Source organism: Phragmites australis, chromosome 7, assembly GCF_958298935.1.
Source record: "Phragmites australis chromosome 7, lpPhrAust1.1, whole genome shotgun sequence".
NCBI lineage: Eukaryota > Viridiplantae > Streptophyta > Magnoliopsida > Poales > Poaceae > Phragmites > Phragmites australis.
The window spans coordinates 7,995,122-8,007,796 of record NC_084927.1 but is presented as its reverse complement, the minus strand read 5'-3'; the positions used below and the strand labels follow the sequence as shown (position 1 = coordinate 8,007,796).

General features: G+C 44.6%; 1 long non-coding RNA gene across 1 annotated transcript; it reads right to left on the bottom strand.

Moving 5' to 3' along the window:
- Positions 1-1,630: 1,630 nt before the first annotated feature.
- LOC133923428 (uncharacterized) lies at positions 1,631-2,310 on the bottom strand. The gene is made up of 2 exons (XR_009910618.1): positions 2,273-2,310; positions 1,631-2,154 (listed from the first exon to the last, which is right to left on the bottom strand). It is a non-coding gene; the product is annotated as an uncharacterized LOC133923428 (long non-coding RNA).
- Positions 2,311-12,675: the final 10,365 nt, after the last annotated feature.

Here is a 12,675-nt window from a genome sequence, read left to right as displayed (position 1 = left end):
GATAATGCTATTATCCAAGTTGGTGCATGAGAAAAACTTACTAGGATAACTATTATCCTAGTCGGTTCCTGTACCGACTGTGATAATGATTGATATGTTTTGGACATTTAGAAAACCGACTGCAACGGAACTTCTGAACCAACAACAAAAAACATTTTCGTGCTAATGTTTCCTCCCATCACTATTCAGTAATTTATGATGATGCATTTGTATATTGGTTTGAAGTAAATTCTCACAAATTATCATATATGCATGAAATTGACAAATTATCGTCCCTTTTATCAGCATGGAATGGAAAAAATCATTCACATAAAATAATACCATACAATGAACACCAATGTCTAGTAATAGGTAGTAATAGATGCAGGTTTATTGGGTACACAAAAAGACTAAGCTATTATTGTGTTCTAATCATTCGGCATCACTCTAGGAAAGGAACCACCAAGATTAACACTTCATTTGCATTGCAGCACAGCTAGCTATAGTCTACTTCATGAAATGTTGAGTTTGTGAAGCAACCAGGGACTAATCAATCTGCACATCAGTGTTGCTTTGAGTAAATCGGTAATGGCTATTTGAGGTAGACTTATCTTGGTACTAGAGTAATTATTTTTTCTCTAAAGGACGACTTTAAATGTTAATGCACAACTAGAGTTCTCCTACACTCAGTACATGAAACAGAATAGAAATACAATCATAATGTCCAGTATATATATTTCAACGTTTTATTAAAAAGGCATCAGTGTAAGTAATAGATTGTTCAAAAAAATTAGATCATTACATAGAAAATTATGTGAAATTTGTGTGCTACAAGTTTTAAGTGCTACTAGTATAGTTTGCATATCTGAGAGACAATTATTTTTTAATGAATTTGGACATCCATAAAGGTCCTGACTAGTTTTTTTAGCGTGTCATTCATTGATCTGAACATCCCATTCTGATATTTCACAGATTGCTGGTGCTAAATTTTGTTTTTCTATTTTGTATACTGATTTACATAATCTATATAGATTTTTAGTATTTTAATTAAACATTGGATTGTAAACTACTCTCTCAGGAAAAAAAACAAAAAATGTACACAATGTGATACAATTAAACAACACAAAAGCACAGAGAATAAGTAAAAGAAACAGATATATATGTACATGACGAGCATTACAACATTGAATGCTCAAAATATTACAATTGTTTGTGTCCATGAATTCAAAGGTTTGTATATTTTCGCAATAACAGATTAAACTATAACATTTTAAGAGATTCCAATTTTATATATATTCAAAAAAATGGATAATGGTGGACAGCGAACGTCCATTGTTGACACTGCTAAAAATATTCCTTTTCATGGGTAACACTGCAAGAGATCTCACTTTGTAGGTACAGATTTGGAGAGGCATTTAGATATGTCATGTACGTTCTTCGGGAAAACATGTACAAATTGGCCAGGACGATGGTAGAATTAAACTAATACAATATAGATTTATGTCATTCAGAACCAAAATTACACGAATGAACAAATGACAGTCACAGAACTTGTATTGTAGTGAGAACGGCTACAGAAAGCGAATCACAAAATTTGGAAGAGCGGTGCATATAAAAAATAAGAAGTGATAAATTTTCTCATACATACATATGCACATAACTGCTTATTTTTATTACTAGTCTTCCCTTGTATTGCAAGGCCGCTATACATATATTTTCACACATTATGTGTAGTTTCAGTATAGTTTTAAAACAAGTAAAGTCCTAGAGATTTATTTCAATATACATGATCATATAATAAGGCTCAAAAGCAACAGTACTCTAGGACATCCATTGTTCTATCATCTTCCCTAGTTAGGACAGCTTTTACCAATAGACTTCAGGAAGTTGCAGTATTCACCAACATTCTCCCGGTGGTGTGAAACATCTCCATCAGTTGTGGCAGACGATAGTTTTCTCTGAGTTCGGATGTCTATTTTGAAATTGTTTTGTTTCGTACTTTCACCAGATTTTGCAGCAATTTCCTCATCAATGTTAGGTATATTACCCTTTATTCCTCGAAGAGTAAAAACAACTTGATCACTTGCTTGCACATTAGCAACTGAAAAACTTACAAAGACGATCACCATGATAGATACTGCTACAAGATTTCTCTGGGGAATCTTCATGATGATGCTGCATAGATGAAAAGAACATGATACAAGTGAGATGCATGGTCTTATTTCCTCTGAACTAATAATAAAAATAAAATAATCATTGATATGGAACAGAGCTATCTAGAAAGGAAACTTACCGTTCTTATCGTTTTATTTTGTTAGTTGAAGGCAATATGAATGTGAAAGCACCAGGGTCATATTTATAGTGACCAATTTGTAATAGTTAGGTGATCAAAGATAATCTTTATAAATAAATGGTGGCAACTTGATTTGCGGATAAGATCCCAACTGAAAATTGTCTAACACATTATAGGACAAAATGGTGGACAATAATGATGGGCACTGAACTGCACATATTATGAACCATACAAACTTCCCAATACAATATAGGCATATAGGTATTACTCTAGTTCTAGAATTCTTCTATTCCGTGAACCAGCTAGAATAGCATAGATAATTGCATAATATTTTGTTGTATGTTGGCGCAAAAGGATGTCTTGCACGAACAGAGTACGGCGAGAGCCTCTTCTAGCGAGGAAGCTCAAGCTTATGGTCAACAGTGAGCTGAGAGGGGAGAGCGAGAGAAGGGGTGTCTCAGATGGACCTAAGAACACAAGAGATTTTGCCAGGTTCGGGCCTCCTGGTCGGATAACAGCCCTACGACCTGTGCTTTTTCTTATGGTGTGTATCAACTGGTTACAAGAGGCATTTCTACATCTGATCAGAGGAGAAAAATCCTACCTTCGGGGTCCCTTTTTTTTGCCTCCCCAGTGGGGCTTCTCTTAGAGGGAGAAGGAGCAGGGGATATTACCACCCTGCCCCTAGGATATTATCCTACAGCCACATGGACAGGGGGGTTCTGGATCCTTCATCCCTCTACACACCACATGATAGCGGGGATATTATGGTTCCTACAGTAATGCTATAGTGCACCATATAAATATCTCAAGCTGGGGCGTTTCCCCTCAACTGTACCCCCTCATCCACTAGTTCCGAGGTTCTGAGGGGCGAGCAGATGCATGACGAATTAGCTCCAGCCTCTTTGAAGTCTGGATGTCCCAAATGGCCTCCCATCCTCGAAAAACCTCTCAGCGATAACTACACACAATGGCGGCGAGGTTCGACAGAGGAGAGGACTGATGGAGCGTCACGGTGAAGTTGGAAGCGGAGTCATCGGTGAAGCTGAGAGGTGCGTCGGAGACAGAGTCATCCGGAGACTACAGTGATGGAGCTAGAGATGGAGTTGACGACAAGGTCGATGACGAGGTAGAGGTGGCAAAGTCGACGATGGGGATGCAAGAGGTAGCCCGTTACCCCCCCCCCCCCCAGCGGTAGACGCAGAAGCGAAGTCATCAGCGAAGCTGAGGAGTGTAACGGAGGTGGAGCCGATGACGAGGCTGCGGGAGGCGGCCCGTTACCCACTCAGCAGCAGATGCCGGAAGTAGAGTCATTGCCGAAGCTAAGGGGCGTAAAGGAAACCCGTTCAGAGCCGTCTGGAGCCCCCGGCGATGGAGAGCCGAAGGCGAAGTTGATGACGAGGCTACGGGAGGCAGCCTGTTACCCCCTCAGCGGTAGATGCCGAAAGCGATGTCATCGGCGAAGCTGAGCGGCGTAAAGGAGGGAACCCATTCGAAGTTGCCTGGAGCCCTCGGTGGCAGATCGACGGAGGTGCAGTCAATGACGGGGGCTGCGGGAGGCGGCCTGTTACCCCTCAGCGGTAGATGCCAGAAGTAGAGTCATTGGCGAAGTTAAGGGGCGTAAGGAGGTGAAGTCATCCGGAGCCAACGACAATGGAAGCCGGAGGCGAAGTCGATGATGGGGCTATGGGAAGCAGCCTGTTAACCCCTCAACGGTCGATGTCGGAAGCGTAGTCAATAGCGAGGCTGAGGGATGTAACGAAGGTGAAGTTGTTCGAAGCCCAAGACGATGGAAGCCGGAGGCAAAGTCGACGATGGGGCTACGGGAAGTAGCCCGTTACTCCCTCAGTGGTGGATGCCAGAAGCATAGTCGACGGCAAGGCTGAGGGAAGTAACGAAGGCGAAGTCATCTAGAGCCCACGATGATGCAAGTTGGAGGCGAAGTCGACGATGGGGCTATAGGAAGCAGCCCGTTACCCCCTTAGTGGTGAAAGCCGGAAGCATAGTCAACGGCGAGGCTGAGGGACGTAACGAAGATGAAGTTGTTCGGAGCCCATGATGATGGAAGCCGGAGGCGAAGTCAACGGCGAGGCTGAGGGAAGTAACAAAGGCGAAGTCGTCCGAAGCCCACGACGATGGAAGCTGGAGGCGAAGTCGACGATGGGGCTACGGGAAGCAGCCCGTTACCCACTCAGCGGTGTATGCCGAAAACATAGTAAACGGCGAGGCGAAGGGATGTAATGAAGGAAAAGTCATCCAGAGGCCACGATGATGGAAGCTGGAGGCGAAGTCAATGATGGGGCTATGGGAAGTAGCCCGTTACCCCCTCAGCGGTGGATGCCGAAAGCGTAGTCGATGGTGAGGCTGTGGGACGTAATGATGGCGAAGTCATTCGAAGCCCACGATGATGGAAGCTGGAGGCGAAGTCGATGATGAGGCTACAGGAAGCAGCCCATTACCCCCTTAATGGTGGATGCCAGAAGCGTAGCCAACGGCAATGTTGAGGGACACAACGAAGGCGGAGCCATCCGGAGCCCACGACGATGGAAGCCAGAGGCGAAGTCAACGATGGGCCTACGGGAAGTAGCCCATTACCCCCTCGACGGTGGATGTCGCAAGCGTAGTCAACGGTGAGGCTGAGGGATGAAATGAAGGCGGAGTCATCCAGAGCCCGCGATGATGGAAGCCAGAGGTGAAGTCGATGATGGGGTTTCAGGAAGCAGCGCGTTATCCCCTCAGCAGTGGATGCCAGAAGCGCAATCGACAGCGAGGCTGAGGAAGGTAACAAAGGAGGAGTCGTCCGGAGCCCACGACGATGGAAGCAGGAGGCGAAGTTGACGATGGGGCTATGGGAAGCAGCCCATTACCCCCTCAACGGTGGATGCCGAAAGTGTAGTCGACGGTGGGGCTGAGGGACGTAACGAAGGTGAAGTCATCCGGAGCCCACGACGATGGAAGCCAAAGACGAAATCATCGATGGGGTTACCGGAAGTAGCCTGTTACCTCCTTGACGGTGTATGTCAGAAGCGTAGTTGATCGCAAGGCTGAGGGATGTAACGAAGGCGAATTCATCCAGAGCCCAAGGCAATGGAAGTTAGAGGTGAAGTCGATGATGCGGCTATGGGAAGTAACCCATTACCCCATCAGTGGTGGATGCCAGAAGCGTTGTCAACCGGTGAGGCTGAGGGACGCAACAAAGGCGGAGTCGTCTGAAACCCACAGCAATGGAAGCCAGAGGTGAAGTTGATGATATGGCTACGGGAAGCAGCCCATTACCCCCTCAACGGTGGATGCCGGAAGCATAGTCGACGACGAGGCTAAGGGACACAACGAAGGTGGAGTCATCCGGAGCCTAGGATGATGGAAGCCAGAAGCAAAGTCGATGATGGGACTACAGGAAGCAACCCGTTACTGTCTCAGCAGTGTATGCCGAAAGCGTAGTCGACGGCGATGCTAAGGGATGTAACGAAGGTGAAGTTGTCCAGAGCCCACTATGATGGAAGCCAGAGGCGAAGTCAACGATGGGGCTATAGGATGGAGCCCGTTACCCACTCGATGGTGGATGCCGGAAGCGTAGTCCATGGTGAGGTTGAGGGATGCAACGAAGACTGAGCCGTCTAGAGCCCATGATGATGGAAGCCAAAGGCGAAGTTGATGATAGGGCTATGGGAAGCAGCCCGTTAGCCCTTCATCGGTGCATGCCGAAAGTGTAGTCGACGACAAGGCTGAGGTACGCAACAAAGGCAGAGTCATGTGGAGCCCACGACTATGTAAGCCAGAGGAGAAATCGACGATGGGGCTACAGGAAGTAGCATGTTAGCCCCTTAGCAGTGGATGCCGGAAGCATGGTCAACGGCGAGGCTGAGGACGTAACAAAGGTGAAATCGTTCGGAGCCCATAGCGATGGAAGTCGGAGGTGAAGTCGACGATGGGGCTACGGGAAGTAGCTCATTACCCCCTCGGTGGTGGATGCCGCAAGCGTATTCGACGGTGAGGTTGAGGGATGTAACGAAGGTGAAGTCATCTGAAGCCCACCACGATGGAAGCTGGAGGCGAAGGCAACGATGGGGCTATGGGAAGTGGTTACCCCCTCAGCGGTGCATGCCGGAAGCGTAGTCAACGGTGAGGCTGAGGGAAGTTATGAAGGTGAAGTTTTCTAGAGCCCACGACGATGGAAGCTGGAGGTGAAGTCAATGATGGGGCTACGGGAAGGAGCCCGTTACCCCCTCGACGTTGGATGCCGAAAGCATAGCTGATGGTGAGGCCGAGGGACGTAACGATGGTGAAGTCATCCGAAACCCAAGACAATGGAAGCCGAAGGTGAAGTGGACGATGGGGCTACAGGAAGCAGCCCATTACCCCCAAAGCGGCGGATGCAATAAAGGTGTAATCTTCTGGAGCCCACGACGATGGAAGCGAGTGGCGAAGTCAATGATGGGGCTACGAGAAGCAGCCTGTTACCCCCTCGGTGATGGATGTCAAAAGCGTAATCGACGGCGATGTTGAGGGACGTAATGAAGGCAAAGTCATTTGGAGCCCACGACGATGGAAGCTGGAGGCGAAGTCGATGATGGGGCTATAGGAAGCAGCCCATCACCCCCTCAGCAGTGGATGCCAGATGCTTAGTTGACGACGAGGCTGAGGGACTTAACAAAGGTGAAGTTGTCCGGAGCCTACGTACTCTGAGTCCCAATCTACTTGTTGGAATCTCCGCTCCTGCACTGTGCCTGTAACTGTCTGGAGAATAATTACCCCTCCGGCATGCAAGTTTTTGCCTTGAAGATGCTGGAGAGTTTTGCTTTTGAACATAATGTGCTGTGACAAGGAATAGCTAACTTTGCAGGATTGACCGAGCCTTCTGTCTCCCTGACTCCCCGGCCCCCTCCTGCCTTTTGGCCACGAGCGGGCGGAGGGCGCGTTAGCCAAGGCTGGGAAGCTTGTAAGATGTATATGTACATAGGTATGTATGTGTACCACCTATAAGCATATGTATATGTACGTAGGTAGGTATGTACGTATGATGTATGAGTGTATGTATGTATGATGTATGAATGTATGTATGTATGATGTATGTATGATGTGTGCATATGTATGAATAAGTGTCCCACACATCTTTATGCGTAGAGTGGCCCACGCATTTTTATGCGTAGAGTACTATACCTCTTCCGCACGGAGGCTATTGCCTTCAAGATGCTTGAGGATTTCTCTACCTTTCCGCCACAGAGGCTTGCTAGGCCTTCAGGTGGCCGAGGGTTTATGCCTGTCCGGCGCGGAGGCTTACGCCTTCAAGATGCTTGAGCAGTCTTTGCCTATCCTCCACGTATATTAGATAGACCTTAAAGATGGCGGACGGAATATGCCTGTCTAGCACGGAGGCTTACGCCTTCAAGATGCCAGAGCGGTCTTTGCCTATCTGCCACGTAGGTTAGCTAGACCTTAAAGACGATGGATAGAATATGCCTATCTAGCACGGAGGCTTACGCCTTCATGATTGAAAGTGCATCTAGGCCCCTTGTGGGTTTTTTGGATAATTGATGACAAACGATTAAGGGACTAATGGTTTTATCAAGTGTATGAACAAGTTTTAGTCCCGTTGAAAAAGGATAAAATAAGTCAATGACCCTCAAAAAGAAAGGAGAAGCGACATGAAGAAACTCTTAGAGTCCAACTCAGTTTTAATATGAATTTGAGTTTTAGGAATGTCGTACTATTAAGAGGGATGCTTTTTGTAGTTTTGGTAGTGTCTCAATGCTCACAAGTCACGCAGATATTCACATGAAAAATACGCGAATACGCGCGCGCGTGTGAATATAGCAAAGTATACTCTCTTTTTCTCATTTCCTCTATTTCAAAGAAGGGAGAGAACTCAAGTATTTAAGTTGGTCTACATCCCCTGCCTTGGCAATACGGGACTAAACCTTCTTGCTTTGCATTCTCATGAATGGGCTTTATATGGGCCCACATTCCAACAAGTTTTGTAGTGGTGAATTTGAATAAAAAATATGTGTCACCTAGCGGTAGGAGAGGACATACATTTACAAGGTTGGCAGTGTTGCCTTCTTCAAGCAGTGCACTAGCTCACTATTGTTGGACTATAGCCGGGCAATTCAGGTCAGCCATGTTTGTGCGAAGGCTTCAAGTTACTGAAATTTCATGTTATATATAACATTATATAATAGAATTTCTTGACGAATGCCCTAGACGTTATATAAAATAGAATTTCTTGTGTGCTGTTCTGACGTACTTTTAGGTTAAAAAATTCTAGACTCTATTCAGCTAAACAGACACTAAATAAATATTTACCATAGAGGATTTTCTAGTAACAAAAAACTTAATTGTGAGTAAAAAAATAATAGCGTTTGCAATTTGGTTTTTAACGCCATGATTAGTAGTCCCGATTGCCTGGTATAAAATAGTGAACCTATAATGTTTTGGATATATAATTAACAAGCTATATCGATTTGAATTAAATTCTCCACAAACAGACAAGATAACAATTATCATGAAAGCAAGAAATTTTTGATGTACTTGTTGCCGTCAAATGTGCGTTATTGGAAAACATTCCAATCAATAGTGTCATTTTGTGTACCACGATAAATTTTATTGTTCCCTTGTTTGCTACTTTTATGTGTCAAAAGCATTTGCAAGGAAAAGTAAGCGTGCCAAAGATCCACTATGTACCGTAGTCCCAGGATGATTATCACTAGGTGATACTATTTTTATTTTCCTCATATATGTTTGTGTTCGTTACTTTATTTTCTTATATCATGATATGTGAGCTCATATATTAGTTTGGTAGGTTAAAATAGATAATATGTCTTCAGTAATTCAATGTCCACATAACTCCCTTCATGCTATATCATATATGCATGAAATTTGCTTCAATCTCACAAATTATCATCACTTTTATCAGCATGGAATGGAAAAAAATCGTTCTCATAAAATAATACCATACAATGAACACCAATGTCTAGTAAAAGCTAATAATAAATGGAGGTCGATTGGGTACACAAAAAGACTAAGCTATTGTTGTCTTCGATTCATTCGGCATCAATTTAGGAAAAGAACCACCAAGATTAACACTTTATTTGCGTTGCAGCATAGCTAGCTATAGTCTATTCCATGAAATGTTGAGTTTGTGAAGCAACCAGGGCCTAATCAATCTGCACATCAGTGTGGCTTTGAGCAAATTGGTAATGGCTATTTGAGGTAGGCTTATCTTGATAGTAGAGTAATTATTTTGTCCCTAAAGGACGACTTGACACGTTAATGCACAACTATAGTTCTCCTACACTCAGTACATGATACAGAATAGAAATATATTCATAATGTCCAGTATATATACTTTAACGTTTTATTAAAAAGGCATTAGTGTAAGTAATAGATTGTTCAATAAATTTAGATCATTACATAGAAAATTATGTGAAATTTGTGTGCTACAAGTTTTAAGTGCTACTAGTATAGTTTGCATATATGAGAAACAATTATTTTGTAATATAGTCATTATGGCTTACGAACCGGCAGTGATAAGAGCATCACTGTCGACTGTTGACTTTTGAGCCAGCAGTGACGTCTCGACTATATAAAAGTCACCCTCTCCTTCCCCAAGCCCGAGAACACAACAGGTAGGAGCTCCATTTGCTCGGTGGCAGCCATTTTTGGTATCCAAGTTCTTAGTGGCTTCAGAATTTTGAGGAATCCTCATGCCCTAGGTGTTCCAAGGTGTTGGCTCAAGAGTTTGTCTTGCTCCAGCAAATATGTTGAGAGTTTCTTCTAAAGAGGAGACTCAAGCTTGGAGACGAAGTTTGAGAGGAAGGAACACTACGAGTATATTGATGGTAAGAAAATGGATCGATCTAGGGGTAGAATCACCGGTTTGCTGTGATTCGTGTTCTATGTCTGTCTTTTCTCCGCACCCCCTCTCCCCAGACGACCATGGCCCCCTATTTATAGGGTCATGTGTAGCTTGGCGTACAAGTTATCATAATGTACGAATATTTGGGATTTGACCAAATTACTAGGCCTTATCCTGGATAACTACTTTCTATCCTATTGGGGATGTAAATATCCACCGTGGTAACTATCGTGGTGCCTGCCCCCTCCAGTGCGACCAGCCGATCGCCAATTGTGGCCCAGCGCCACACTGTTAGGGGTGTCAGGATAGCCTCCATTACGCCATGGTGTCAGAGTGGCGCCCATTAGCCTAGGCCTTTAATGTCGGTCACTTTTTGACAGGCAAAGCATGACCGGCGCTCCCCTTTCGGTAGATCTTCTCAGGGACTGCTGAATCACTCTGCTATCTTTGGGAAGGTGGCCCGATCATCCCGAGGTCGAGGCCATGGGAGGCATGGATATGGGAGGTGAATGCTTCGGGAAGCAGGGCTTCGAAAGACTGGGGCTTCGGGGAGACCGAGCCTTCGGGAGGTTGAGCCTTCAGAAGGCTGAGGCTTCGGGGGACCGAGGCTTCGAGAGGATGAGCCAGTTAAGCCAAGGGAAGCCTTTGTAGGTACGAAAAGGTACCGTGAAGGGACCTGACAACCTCGGAGGTCGAGCCTTTAGCTGGGGATCCGTAGATCAAGGCTCCGGGGGGAACTTGGATGGTACTCTTTAACCATTATCCTCAGGCTGGCTTATTTTCCCCCCAACACAAGGTATGTAACTTCATCTCCAATCCATTTATAGTTGAATTTTATTTGCTAAATTGCTCTAGATTTTGAAATGATGGAGATGCACCTATGGCCATGGTGTTTTAAGACAATGTACATGCAATTATATCTCATTTATTATACAAAAGCTTCAATTAGTAGCTTATGGTGGAAAGTGTCTTTATTATTGATTTACATTAGCTATAGGTTTGAGCATATTTTATTTAATTAGCAAGCTCCAATATTTAAACTTTATGTATTAGTGTATTTTTTATTTTTACTTAATTAGTCCTACAAAAGGGTTGAATAATAAAGAAATTTTCTAGGGATGGCACCATCAAATACTCGTCAGAAGCGTACGTGAAAGCATACAAAAGGCGGCTCATCCAACCCGGGCCAATTGCCGGTAGGAGATGACGAGGTAATTTATTTGTTGGTGATCGCAAAATCTTCTAGATGTTATGAATTTGGATTTATAATAATGATATAATTGTAGATGGACAGAAGATGGATGTACGATGCAAGTCGTGTGAGCGCAGAGTACAAGAACGGCGTGGATTGTTTCCTGGTACAAGCCGCGGCCTACACAAGTCAAATACACAGTCTCAATACATGGGTTGTCCATGCGTCGATTGTGAGAACAAGAAGCAGTTTTCCACCACCCAGCAGATACATTCCCACTTGATGCCAAGGGGCTTTATTCCTAGCTATACACTTTGGACCGAGCACGGTGAAGCTGAGATTATATAGGAAGGGCAACACATTGACAGAGAAGATGAAGACGTGTGCACCGATACGCCGGCTGATGAATACACCGATATGCTGCCTGCCGGAGATACGTTGGTCAACGCCGACGCCGATGATCTAGAGCAGATGTTGCACGATGGGGAGGAACTTCACCAATGAAAGAGAGTTTCAAAAGTTCCAGCATATGGTAGAGGACTCTAAAACACCGTTGTTCCTGGGCTGCGAGAAGGAGCACACAAAGTTGCATACCGTGTTTTTACTGCTACAATTGAAGGAAAGCAATGAGTGGTCTCATACAAGCTTCATAGAGTTTTTACTGTTCTTGCAAAATTGCTTTCAAAGGGAAATGTGTTGCCAGAAAACACGTACCAGGCAAAGCAGGTTGCGTGCCCATTAGGGTTGGAAGTGCAGAAAATACATACATGTCCAAACGATTGCATGTTGTATCGCAGAGAGCATGTAGACTTGGAAATGTGTCTCATCTGTGGTGCATCATGGTACAAGCATGACTGTGATGATATCGATGCTGAAGAAAAGAATAAAAGGCTTCCCATCAAGGTGAAGTGCTATTTTCCTATAGTCCCCCGTTTGGAGTGTTTATTCGTGAACAAAAGGCATGCCAAACTGATGCGATGGCACGCCGAGGAGCGCAAGGATGATGGAATGCTAAGACACCCCACTGATTCTATGCAGTGGAGAAACATCGATAGGAAATGCAAGGAGCCCTTTGCAGAAGATGTGAGGAATATAAGATTTGGGTGGAGTACGGATGGGATGAATCCATTCAGCAACATGAGGAGTAGTCATAGCACTTGGCCTGTGATTCTATGTATCTACAACCTTCCTGCTTAGTTGTATATGAAGTGGAAGTACATTACGATGCCGGTGTTGATATCAGGGTCGAGGCAACCTATCAATGATATCGATGTATACCTGAAACCATTAATGGAAGAACTTGTAATACTGTGAAACGATGGTGTGCATGTATGGGATGCATACAAATGAGAAAAC